Below are 13,741 nucleotides of genomic sequence, written 5' to 3'. Positions count from 1 at the left end.
CCGCTACTCTGTCTGCTGTCTGCCGACATGTAGTAAACGACATTTTGCATCACACACGGGCATTCCACACGGACAACACAAACACATGTCAGTTAAGTTTCACACGCACACACGGACATTTCACACGCACATACGGCTAGCATACGGGATTCATACGTAGGCCACACTTATCATAAAAACGGACCTAAAAAACGGAAAACGGACCCGAAAAACGGCCCGTTTTACACGGACGTGGTTTTCACGGATGTGTGTTTTAGGCCTCACAGAAACATACGATCTCCCAACTTTGGTTCCAGGTGATAGAACACATCCCACCAAACAGGAGAGGAGGTGATAGGATTCGTAGGCTCAAAGAGCCCGAATCCTATTAGATTCATGCCCTTCAGACACTTGAACCATACGGCCTCTACCGCAAAGATGAGGTTTTCTATTAGGGTCTGTCCATTAGGGTTACATTTAACGTGAATATTGCTTACCTGTTAGTATGTCCTTAGCATGAAGGCTCACACTTATAATTCCAATTGAAATGATGGGCATCCAGTACTTGGGTTTTCTCTCATGGTCCCTACTTTCTGATTTCCCATATGTTCCTCTATTATCCATCTTTTTATTCATCCGTCCTACCTTCTATTTATCCTATTTATGATTAATTATACGATTAATTACGTTTATTCTGACATCTACACCAGGGGGCTACATTCTATGTCACCCTTCATCGTTTGTCATCGCTCATGTTTTAATCCTTTTATAATTATTATGCAATAACCTACAATTCACTCTCAATTACCCTGAGCCCAGTCATGTTATATCCATTCATATATCTTTCATATTAGTTTCTACACTTCACATTATTTAAAATATTAATATGTTGACTTCTTTTCCCCTAGGCACATTAATTTCACTTTCCTATGATGTCTCTGACTCTATGTCCCTGGTGGATCTCCAGCAGCACTGCCCCACATTGCCTTCAGGTTTTTCCTGATTAGGCGCAACGCCGTTTTTCGCCGCAGACAAAAATACGCTGCAAGCAACGTTCCATGCGGCCGCCGCATTGGCTAAATATGCCGCATCCGGCAAAAACCGGACGCAACATAAGGCCATGCGGCACAATCCGGCGCTAATGCAAGTCTATAAGGGAAAATCGCATCCGGCGCCAAAAAAAAACGGATGTGTTTTTTCTGCAAAGCGCCAGATTGTGCCTGATTGCAAAAAACTGATGTGTGAAAGTAGCCTTAGATCACTGTCACTTCATAGCCTGAGGCATTATGCATGTGTGGACCGCCTCCATAGCCTCTGCACAAGTGTCAACATACATTCCAGCACGCCCCCTTGCATTCCACAGACCAGGAAGTTCAGAAGGGCACATCACTTCCACCCACTATAAGAGCGGTACTAGACAGCAGTAATGGCGATTCTCACCTTCACCAGAGTCACCACTGCAGCAGGTAAGCGCCTCTACACCGGTATAGACATGTATTAGTTTGATTAAGATGTTAAACATAATTCAATCTTCCATAGGCACGGTCCTTCTCACGTTAACTGCTGTCCAGCACTGAAGCTTATATTCTCATGTCCTGTGGATGGGGTATGTGTGACTTCATAGATATATATGCACGTGTGACACATTTTAATCTAATACCTGATTATCACTTGGTTATAGAGCATATGCATATCGGAGCCATTACAGTACATATGTAGCGCCCCTGACTATATCAGGGTCCTGCAGGGAACTGCACCTTCTCTTTCCTGGTGCAGGACCCACCTCCCATGGTTCCAGGTTCCTGAAAACCAGTGCCACATCCACCAGCACCACAAATCCCAATCACACTTCACATCATGACCTGTCAGACACACCAGTGGGTTGGTCTAGCTGGAAATGGGCCAATCACCTAGGGGTCAGGCAGACTGGTGGGAGGGGACAAGTTAGTTAGCTCCTGGAGAGCAAGGAGACAGGAAGTAGAGAGAGAGTTCAGGGAGAGCCCTCAAAGAGTGAGATGGGGAGTTGTAGCTCCCGGGGAACGAGACCAAGGTTGGGTCGCAGATGGTTGTCCGGGACCACAGGAGTAGGGGACCGGTAGCAGTGACATTGGAAAGAGGCTGCGACGGACATAGTCATGAAGGACTGTCTGCATCAGAGAGTACAATAAGCGTACTGGTACCAAGCACGATGGGTACAGGACCCTAGGTCAGAGACCGATTCACCAAGCTGATAATTAACCTGGAGGGAGAGTCTCTTTATGAACTTCCCTAAGGCTATGTGCCCACGTTGCGGTCTGTCCCTGCAGAAATTTCTGCAGCGATTTGAACAGCACACGTGCACTTCAAATCGCTGCAGAAACAGTCCGTAATGAAAAGCCGAATTAATGCGCTCTGGATGCAGCCTCTCCCATAGACAGAGCGGGGGCTGCATCCAGAGCGCATGAAAGAAGTGATATGTTGCTTTTTAGAACGCAGGGCTTCGGCAGTAGCCGAAGCGCTGCATTCTAATACACAACGTAGGCATGGATTATGCACAATCTTCATAGATTGTGCTGGGGACGCAGGACGCATGCAGTTACGCTGCGGTGCAGAACGCAGCGTAACTGCATGAAAATACGCTACGTGAGCACATAGCCTAAGAGCTCAGAGATTGAAGGCATCAGCACAATGAGATGGATAGGGCTTTCTAGACAAAGAAGCCCATTAAGATCCCATGTGCCAGCCATGAAGAGCACAGCTCTACTACACATAGGGAGCGGGGGGGCCCTGACAGCTTCAAGCCGAGGGGCCACAACAGACAACTAAAACTGTGCACAAAGCCAGGGTCCGGACTATAAAGTGACACCGGTGGGAGTATTACCTGGACGGGCTCCCCGCAGTGGCACACAGAGGTTTTCTATAGTATGAGTCTGCGTCTGCTTTATAATCCTCATCCAACACCACGACGACCACAGTGAGTACCCTGACCCTGCATCCTGACCTCCCCATCATACCAACTACAACCCTGAGCCCGGGGCCTTCCCTACCTGTGGAGGGACTAATATCAGGCTGCTTAAACCCATCTGCCCCGGTGCTCCCCACAGCAGCGGCGGTACTTTCATTACCGCAACCCACAGGTGGCGTCAAGAACTCTTCCTCTGTAAATATCCCCTTTTAAAAGATTCAAGTGTCTGATAACCCAGGTCCGGAGAACCCCTTGAGCCACGATCCCGGATCCAAGCAGCCCGACCAACACCGGGGCGGTACACATACCTCTCTCTAATTGATCCAGGTTTGGATTCACTCTTGGATAGGTATGTGTACTGTAACCTGAACTCCTTTATATTTGTTCATATGGCATATTTTCCTCTCATATACATTATTCATATGACCCTTTTAGGACTAACCATCATCAGTATAATCCCAGAGTGAGGTTACACCTGCCTAGGTTGGGGGGTCATGTAAATTATTCAGTTATTCTGTTCTTTCAGGTATGTACACCCCTGCACATATTCTATGATGGGTCTCATGTAATGGTACATAGAATGCATTTATCTGACATTTGAATCTTTTAGATCACGCAACCAACTCGGTGTTTACGTACCACTGTTCCAGAGCAGAGAGATACACTTATCACTTTATATGATACGGGGTACGTTTATCGGATGATATAATTTCATAGGATTACATATATCTCCTTGAATATTCTGATCCTATTGTGTCATCAGATTCCGTTTACAATTCCGCAGCAGCATATCATTTACTCTCTCTACCCCCATAAGGATTAACACATTCCTAATACTTGCTGCATTGCAACAGGTACGTTGATTGGTATACCGATTCTGTATATCACATAGGTGATTTGACACCATTTTAAATAACCTTCTCCATAGGACCAGTCATATGATCTACACTGGAATAAGCTCAATGAGACCTCCATCATAGAAAAAGCCTTTTTTTTCTTTTTTCAAAAATAGACTCAATTGGTGGATAAATAAGGGACTCTTCCCGCTTCTTCTAACACATGAGGTAATGGATGTATAACCATTGGTCTCCTCTTTTTCCCTTTTCATTCTGTGTTTTTCTGTGTTTTTGCTTGAATTTCTTTCATTTTTTTCTCTCTTGTTCATACTGACCCCATGTGGCCAAAGATGGTATTGATTTTGTAAATTATTCTTGGAGTATTGTTATACTTATACATTTTTCTCTTTTTTCCTAGAATTTTCGTTCATCACGACACGCGTTTTTGAGAAATATTATCAAAATTTACTTTTATTTTTGTGAGGTATGTCACAAATATTGTCTTATTTTTGTTTTCTTTTTTAACTATATTTTTATTCAAATTTTTCAATAACATATAACACTGGCATAAACGAATTCAGCATTGAAAATTCAATTCAAAAACATTACATTGTCCTGTTTGAACATCACAAATTCCATATCAATTTTTAGAATCCATACCCATAACATGGCAAGGTAAAGTAAAGGAAGGCAGCGACCCCTTAACCCAACGTACTTTTCATTCCCCCCTATTTAACCCTTATGAACATGGTAATGACATAGAATAAAGAAGTCCCACTCAAAATCGGTTATTTCCTCCTCGCCCAACTTGGTTCCTGTTAGTCACCTTTCGGCCTTTCCTCCCCCACCTCCAAGCCATTCAATGTATCCTTCAATTATTCGGTATGATACCAGACTGTGTCCTTGAAAGGTGACATAATCCTAACTATCTCCTCCCGAGTACAATAGGCCATATTGTCTTGTTATTTCATAATTGGATGATTCTCATATTACAAAATTGTGAAATTATATTTTTCATACCTGCATGTTCTCTGTTACTGTACAGTAAATGTGATATTTGTTTCATATATAGATCCCCAACACCTTGATAAAGGCTGAAAAATTCTAGGGCAATTGGTAATACACAACGGATTCCTTTTTGTTAATTTTCTCCAAAAAAAAAAAACACTAAAACATTTCCGCATCTTTCTTTATTATTCCTGTATGAGTGCCGAAGTTTTCTTTATTATATCGACTATTTTTTACTTCTGAGCACCACTTACACGGTTGAGCCGGGTTTTTCTATTATATATGAAGCCAAATACCGTCATAGCACCAACCTAGCATCCTAGTGGTGTTTCAGTCATATCTTACAGAACCTAGATAGTGGCCTGCTGCTACTAAAACACAGTCTGTGTCAAAAATCAATACTAAAATAAAAGTGGTGTCAAACCCTGTTTTCTTTTAGGGCTGAAAGACATTCACAACATTTTTGTCGACTCCTCCAAGTGGTACTTTGTCCAATAATGGTACCTTGCGTTTTTAGACTTACAGAAATATCTATCGTGGGAAACTATTAACACAAGTTTACCAACCCGGCATCAGTGCTGTTCCACTGCCTGTACAAAAGGTCACGTTACAGTGTTCACCTTCAAATAATCAAACCCAAAAATGGGAAAAAGAGGCGGTAAGGGCCGTGGGCGACGTGGTAGTGACAGTGGTGGTCACCCAAGCAGTGTGACCAAGCCAGAGAAAAAGGTTCCTGCTTTATCTACCTCTGCCTTCCTATCCCAATACTCTTTTCCATGTGGGAAACCACTCTTGCGCCCTGAACAGAGTGAACAGGTAACGAGTTGGCTAGCAGAAAATGCCTCCAGTTACTTGTCAAGTAGCAAATCCCAAGGGTCTACACAGGCAGACTTGAGTAGCCCAGAGGCTGGGCCATCGAATCCTCAGTCTGGTCCTCCTTCCTCGCAACATCAGTATTCTAAGGAAACATATGGCCCCAAAGCAGGTTACTCTGAGGAACTGTTTACGGGACCCTTTGACCTTTCTTGCCTCTCACCGTGCAACAACACCAACGCACGTGAGGCCATGATGTGCAGTGATGCACAGATCTTTGAGCACCCAAGGTCAGAAGAAAGTCATGTTGTTGGCCGTGACATGCTGGGCAAACAGGTGGAAGTGTTTGAGGATGATGAGACACAGTTGCCCTCAGGTCAGCCTGAAACCTCCATTACCGAAGATGTTGACCTTCAGGAATGGGAAGACGACCTGGTCGATGATGAGGTGACTGATCCAACATGGACGGGTGGCATGGAGTGCGAGAGCAGCAGCACAGAGGAGCATGCACCCATAGTCCGCAAAAAGGCTGTAAGAGATAGGGTTTCGACCACTGCCAGAGGTCTACTAACTGTGCTCATGACACCACCACCTGTGTCATCTCAGAGTCCAAGGGTCCATGCTGCGATTGTGTGGGAGTTTTTTTTCCAAGAGTCCTTCAGACCAAACGTTTGTCATTTGTAAAATCTGTCAGACCAAGCTTAGCAGAGGCAGAAATACTTCCAGCTTGGGCACCTCCAGCATGTGAAACCATATGTTAGCCAAGCACACCACTAGGTGGTTGACAGCTCTAGGTAAAAAACATGATTTCCAGACTCAAAACACTGTCACTTCTCCTGGGCTGCCTGCTTCCCAAACTTGTGTGCAAGAAGGTGGCGTTGATGCCTCCTTCTCCCAACCTGGTGTTGGCCACTCAATCATCATCGACCACATCCGCTTTGGTGTCCCAGCGTTCAGTTCAGTTGTCCATACCACAGACCTTCGAAAAGAAGCAAAAATACCCCGTTACGCACCAAAGGGCAGAAACCATAACTGCACACATTGCACGATTGATAGCCCTTGAGATTTTGCCGTATCGGCTTGTGGGAACAGCCACAATCTCTTCTTGTGGGAACAGCCACAATTCTTTTGCCCCATTGAAAATAAAACAATTAAAAAAACAACAACAATCATACAAGTATTTGCTATTGCCGCGTTCAGAAATGCCCAATTTATGAAAATATGCAATAAATTAATCTGATCAGTAAAGGGCACAATGAGAAAAAAAATCAAAGTTCATGAATTGGGATCTCTTTGGTCGCCATTACATTGCAATACATTGCAATAAGAGGCGATCAAGATACTGCATATACTCAAAAATGGTATAATTAAAAACTGATTATTATGGCCTTGATCACTACTTCCTGATACTGAAGGAATGTGCCAATCTGGCCTGCACATCAAGATAGCATGTAAGCGTTATACATTGCCATCTGTACGACGTGCATGGACAGCTTCCTGTACCACACCTTAGCTATCCACATGGCACTGTACGGCTGGAGGACTTGATCCCCCCATGTTCTTATTATACCCTAGGTCACAGTCTAGCTTGGAAACCTGTGTTGAGGTGCTTTGTACAGTGGTGGAGGTTATGCCTTACAATGTATTGTGGCCAACAAAAGGACATCCTTCTGCTCTTTATACTTGACCACCAGCATGTCGTCGTTACATTGGGCTCTGCTGTCATCTTTTCTGAGCAGCTGCCCAATTAGCATCCTATGGAAGCCTTTTTGTTTTTTTCATGCTGCAGCAGCTCTGGCAGAGAGGAATTTGAATAGTTGGATGCTGGTGTAAAAATTATCTACATAGAAGTGATAACCCTTATCCACCAGTGGGTGCACTAGATCCCACACAATTTTCTTACTCCAAAACAGGGAACATTCAGGGGGTTCAATCCAGGTATCCCTCCCTTCATAAACCCTAAATTTATAGGTGTACCCTGAGGCGCTCTCACAAAGCTTGTACAGTTTAATTCGGTACCTGGCTGTCTTACTGGGCAGGTATTTCTGGAATTTCAGCCTTTCCTTAAAATGTATCTATGCAGATGACCCTTTGGGAAATACGTCTGAGCAAATTTGTTGCTGTAGTGATCAATGACCGGCCAAATTTTGACAATTCAGTCAAAATTGTGTTTGTATCTGGGTGGACACTGTGCATTATCGTAGTAAGGGTAGGATTCACTCTGCACGGCCTTCCTCTCACCCAACAGGAACGGGTCAGCTGCATAGAATTAAATGCAGATGATCTGCTCCTGTTGGGAAAGAGGCAGGCCGTGCCTGGTGATGCGATGCAAGATACCTGTGAGTCTCTCGCAAGTGAAATCCTACCCTAATGCAAAAATTTGTGGCTGGCCTCAAAGTGTGTCCAGGACCATGCCATGTGGAAAACTGCAGTTATAAAACATCAGCACTCCATCATTGCTGAAAGTCTGGCTTCTTCACTAAACCCATGTGAAGCACAAGACCCCAAAACGTCGTTATTTTTACTGCGTCAATGCAAGTCCAGTTAGCAAATCATGAAGTGGGGTTTTGGGCAAAAAATTGTTCGGCATATAAATCTGTCTCTTCCACCATGAAATTTACAGAAGTCTCAGAGAAAAAAAATATGAAAAAGTTGATTTCTGTGAGGCCGGCAGCATCAAATTGGATTCCTGACTGGACTACAAAATCATTAATCTGAAGCTCATAACTTTTGGGAGGTGATGTCCATCGGGGGTCACTAATGGCACGTGGTGGCTCTTCTGCTGTCCTGGAGAATTTGTGTGGGGGTTTGTTATCACTGGAGGAAGAAGAGAAGGAGGAAAAATAGAGAAAGGTGGGATCTTCTTTCACTATTAGGCTACATTCACATGACCGTTCCGTTTTTGCGGGCCGCAAAAAACGGTCCTTTTTTTTCACGGATGTGTCCGTGTGACATCCGTTCCATTCCGTAGACGGTCCGTGTGTCGTCCGTGTGTCATCTGTGTGCCTTCCGTTTTTTGGGGTTTTTTTGCGGACCGCAAAAAACGGAAGCAGCAAGAAAGATAAATAGATGAGTAGATATAGAGATGGATAGATATAGAGATAGAGGAATGAATGAATGAATAGATTGATAGATAGATAAATAGATAGACATATATAATGTCCTACCCCCCTGCATATTCTAAGCTGGCACCCTTTAGTGACTTTCATGTGGCACTAAAGGGTGCTTAGCCTTGTATTTAGCCAAAAAATAAATAATTAAAAAAAAATGACGTGGGGTCCCCCCTATTTTTTGTAGCCAGCTATGGTAAAGCAAACCGCTGCAGCCTGCAAATCACAGCTGGCAGCTTCACCTTGGCTGGTAATCCAAAACAGGGGGCACCCCATGCTATTTTAAATTAAATAAATAATTTAAAACAAAAAACACGGGGTCACCCTCAAATTGGATCACCAGCCAAGGTAAAGCGGACAGCTGGGGTCTGTTATTCTCAGACTAAGGAGGATCACTGTTATTGGACACTCCCCAGCCTAAAAATAGCAGGCTACAGCCGCCCCAGAAGTGGTGCATCCGTTTTATGTACCAATCTTGGCGCTTTTCCCCAACTCATTCCATTGCCCTGGTGCGGTGGCAAACGGGGTAATATATGGGGTTGATGCCAGATGTGTAATGTCACCTGGCATCAAGCCTTGGGGTTAGTGATGTCACGCGTCTATCAGATAATAAAAAAAAAATAGGCAACAAAAAAAGTTTTATTTGAAAAAACACTCCCCAAAACATTCCCTCTTTCACCAATTTATTGAAAAGAACAATCAAATCCGGGTCCAGTGTAATCCAATAAGGGGGTCACACGACGATCCATATGTTGTGGGCGGTGGACAGATCACAACCGGGGGGCTGCTCGAGGCACAAGGATCCGGGCAGTGGCTGTGGCTCGAGTGGCAGCCGGATCCGGGGCTCGTGCAGCCGTCCGTCGCCCACGAGTGAAAAGGGAGGTATTTACAAGGGAAATTGTCTGTGACGCCACCCGTGGGTTGCGGTGATGGGATGGCGGCACCGTCGCTGCCTGTTGATGGGGGCGCCCGGGGCTGATGGAGCAGGGGGCAGCAAGGTAGGATCCCCTCCATGGGTAGGGGAGATGTAGTCCCGGGGCCCAGGGTAATGTGAGGGGTTGCAGGGAGCAGTCTTTAGGAGTCAGGAAATAGGGTGTTGGATGAGGCTGTACTGATGTGGAGGGTCAGTAAACACAGAGTCCTTTTGTAAACCAAACTGCCAGTGACCGGGAGCCGTGGGCGAGTAGTGTCCGGGTTCCGCACACGGTGCAATGGGCAGGGGCCCTCTTTGTTGCACCGCACTTCGTAGTCTGCTTAGCTCCTGTGGTTGGAACGAGGAGTCCACTCCCCTGCACTAGTCCGGGTTCCTGTTCACGATGCCGGCGGGCCACTACCCTGCCCCAGTCCACTTCGGGTCCCCTCCTAATGCTTGACTTGGTCCCGCACTCCAGGGGCTCCAACCCCTGACCGCTCTGCTCCTTTCTCTGCAAACTCCTCCGGCACACAGATTGCTCTTTTTCTTTCTCTCCAGCAGCCAAGGAGACACACTCCTCACTGCTCTGCCTCTCTCCTACAACTGAACTCCACTCCTCCCCTCCTACTCTCTTCACTTCCTACCCTGGGGGGGAGGGGCGGCTGCTCATATGCACCATGTGGGGGTGTGTGTGGAATTACCAAGGAGGATGCACTCTTCTGTGATTACCTGGCTAGGCCAGGGCGTCACACATACCATAGTCAATGTCCCAGTCAATGAAGAACAGAACGTTCCCCATTGGCTGGGAGAGTAGTGCAGTCACCTGAGCTTACATCAATAGGTCAGCCCAGGTCACTGCAGGGGATGACGAGCGCTGCTGTCAGGAGGTTAGATGAGATCATTACCTGCTGTGACGATCTCCTGCTCTCCTGACATCAGCGCTGTCACTGACTTCCATTGTCCACCACGTTCACAGCGAAGAATCGCCGGAGCCCGTGACGTCACTGCTAGTGACAGTCTCGGGCCGCCCGCGAGACGTGATGTGAGAACGCGGCGGGCAATGGAAGTCAGTGACAGCGCTAACGTAAGGAGTGCAGGAGATCGTCACAGCAGGTAATGATCTCATCTAACCTTCTGACAGCAGCGCTCGTCATCCCCGCGGCTGCCCGCACTGCAGTGTGAGAAGCTGCTGATACTGCAGTGCGGGCAGCCACGGGGCTGGAGCGGGACACAGACTGCAGGGGCACCTGACGGAGGTCACACGGAAGTGCTTCCGTGCGGCTTCCAGGGATTTTGCGGGCCCATTGACTTGTATTGAGTTACGGTCCATTATTACGGAACAGAATAGGACATGTTCCATAATAACGAAACGGACATACGTCATCCGATGTGTTTTTTTTGTAGGATCAGATACACACGGAAGTGCTACCGTGTGCAATCCGATCCTACACAAAAGACATTGAAAAGATGGTCCTGTCCGTGGGTCCGCAAAAAACACAGGACCTGACCAGGACAAATGGAACGGTCATGTGAATGAGCCCTTAGTGTCTGAGTCAAGGAGGGAGTGTGCCTCCTCGGCTGAATACTGTCTCCGTAGACACACAGCTCCACTCTGTACACCTCGTACACACATCTCCGCTCCGTACACCTCGTACACACACCTCCGCTCCGTACACCTCGTACACACACGGCTCCGCTCCGTACACCTCGTACACACACCTCCGCTCCGTACACACACCTCCGCTCCGTACACCTTGCACACACACCTCCGCTCCGTACACCTCGCACACATGTAACGGGGTGCCAGGGGTGCCTCGGGGATTGTAGTCGTGGCCCCTTTTTCTATCAGGCTTACCCCTGGCTCCGCCGTCACTTTTGGGACAGGGGATTGTTCTGTGGGGCAGAGTGTGGTGTAAAAGAGCATACTATCAGCCTCAGGAAGACTCTTCAGGCAGGGATCAGATAAACCAAACGACATCTTTATTGCACAGAGTTTCACAGACAGCTCAATGCACGGATTTTGCAGCGCACGGTCACAATTCCTGTCCGGGGAAATCTTTCCTTGTCGTCTCCTCTAGTGGGGATGTGCCCGGCTACTCCACTTCACCTAGGCTCCCACTCCGGCTAACACAGACTGGACCCACACCAATTCTGCTTCACCCTTGAGGACACGTCTTCTCTTCTTCCCTTCTTTCTTTCTGCCCACTCAGCTCCACACTCTGCCCCTGGCTGTGCCTTCTCCCCTGTCCCGGAATCAACTGCCTCTCACACACACACACTTCTCCCTTTCCCCTAAGCTGCCGGCTCCTCCTCCCTCCTGCACAGTTTCTATGGGGACAGCCGTCCCACCCGGCCACTAGGGGAACCCAGCTATACAGTGCAATTACAATAAAACATCAACAGCTTTGTCTACCCCAGTGGGGGTATTTTCAGGGGGAAACACTGCACCTCTTTGTAAGGGGTCTGCCCACCCCTTACACACACACGGCTCTGCTACGTACACCTCGCACACACACCTCCGCTCCGTACACCTCGCACACACACCTCCGCTCCGTACACCTCGTACACACACGGCTCTGCTCCGTACACCTCGCACACACACCTCCGCTCTGTACACCTCATACACACACGGCTCTGCTCCGTACACCTCGCACACACACCTCCGCTCCGTATACCTCACACACACACCTCCGCTCCGTACACCTTGCACACACACCTCCGCTCCGTACACCTCGTACACACACGGCTCTGCTCCGTACACCTCGCACACACACCTCCGCTCTGTACACCTCATACACACACGGCTCTGCTCCGTACACCTCGCACACACACCTCCGCTCTGTACACCTCATACACACACGGCTCTGCTCCGTACACCTCGCACACACACCTCCGCTCCGTATACCTCACACACACACCTCCGCTCCGTACACCTTGTACACACTCGGCTCTGCTACATCCACACTGTAAATCCCTCCTGACCTCACACATAAACTTCCCCTCATCCAGCACCATGACAACCAGCACAGCAGAGTCCTGCATACACTGAGGAGCTGATCATGTGACCCCTGACTCCTCCCCTCCATGTGACATCATCACAGGTCCTGGAAGCACAGAGCAGACATATATCTAGTGTGCGGCTCTGCAGGAGGAGGTGTGTGGAGATTCCCCATTACTGGGCTCAGGCTCCATACACATTAGATGCTGGGGGAGAACAGTCGGTCGCTCGGTGGTTTCTCCCGTATACAGGGACGCTCGGCTGTCGGCTCCTGTGTTCTCTATTCGCCGCTGTTTTTCTGCTGGAGGTAAAAGGTCTGACTGTGGAGAATCCGACAGACCGGACCCTTCTCCCGACATCCTCTGCTGTGGAGAGTGCACAGGGGGCGCAGCAGGCGAATTAGTGCAGATGTGTTGTTCTCGGGCTGCTGCTCCTGTTTCCTTCAGTCTCTGATGACATCACTGCAGCTACGTCATTGGTCACAGCGGTGATGTCACTATGTATGACACGTGATCACTTTTGCCATCGATTGACTTTAACTCATGTGACGATGACATCACTATGACCTCAATCACCGAGGATCCGTCCTGACCGGATATTAACCTTATATTTCCCTCCACACACAATCTACACGTTCTGTCTCCTCATATGTTTCCCCTTATTATCTCCAGTAATTGTATTATTACAGCAGATTCTTCATGATGTTACATAATCATCTTCTCCCCATTCAGGTCCCTACAATATCGGATCCTCTCAGTGGAGATCTTCTATAGAAGAGAATTCCCCTGATTGCCCCGTGAAGGATGGATATGGACAGGGACAAGATGGCGGAGAGGATATTACACCTCACCCTAGAGATCCTCTTCCGGCTTACTGGAGAGGTGAGAGATTCTGATGACGTCACATTACATCATTCTTATCTATGGGAATAACAGATGGACAGAACTGGAGAGGTGAGGACTCTGGAAATGTCTGGAGTGAGATTTCTTACTGTGTCTCTCCATAACCAGGATTACACAGTAGTGAAGAAGACCTCTAGTGAGCGCTGTCAGGCCCCTGTGTCTGAGGGATGGGGAAGACCCCTGAGCCCAATCATGGGGCCTCACCCCCCGATACATGAGGACATCAATGACCAGAAGA

General features: G+C 47.5%; 1 long non-coding RNA gene across 1 annotated transcript; it reads left to right on the top strand.

Annotated features, from left to right (window-relative positions):
• Window positions 1-1,378: 1,378 nt before the first annotated feature.
• LOC142312354 (uncharacterized) lies at window positions 1,379-13,699 on the top strand. The gene is made up of 5 exons (XR_012754362.1): window positions 1,379-1,445; window positions 1,519-1,585; window positions 3,936-3,987; window positions 4,178-4,243; window positions 13,333-13,699. It is a non-coding gene; the product is annotated as an uncharacterized LOC142312354 (long non-coding RNA).
• The last annotated feature ends 42 nt before the right edge of the window (window positions 13,700-13,741 follow it).

The sequence above is a fragment of the Anomaloglossus baeobatrachus genome, chromosome 5 (assembly GCF_048569485.1).
Source record: "Anomaloglossus baeobatrachus isolate aAnoBae1 chromosome 5, aAnoBae1.hap1, whole genome shotgun sequence".
Lineage (NCBI taxonomy): Eukaryota > Metazoa > Chordata > Amphibia > Anura > Aromobatidae > Anomaloglossus > Anomaloglossus baeobatrachus.
The sequence above is the reverse complement of the archived record's forward strand: the minus strand, read 5'-3'. Positions and strand labels throughout refer to the sequence as shown.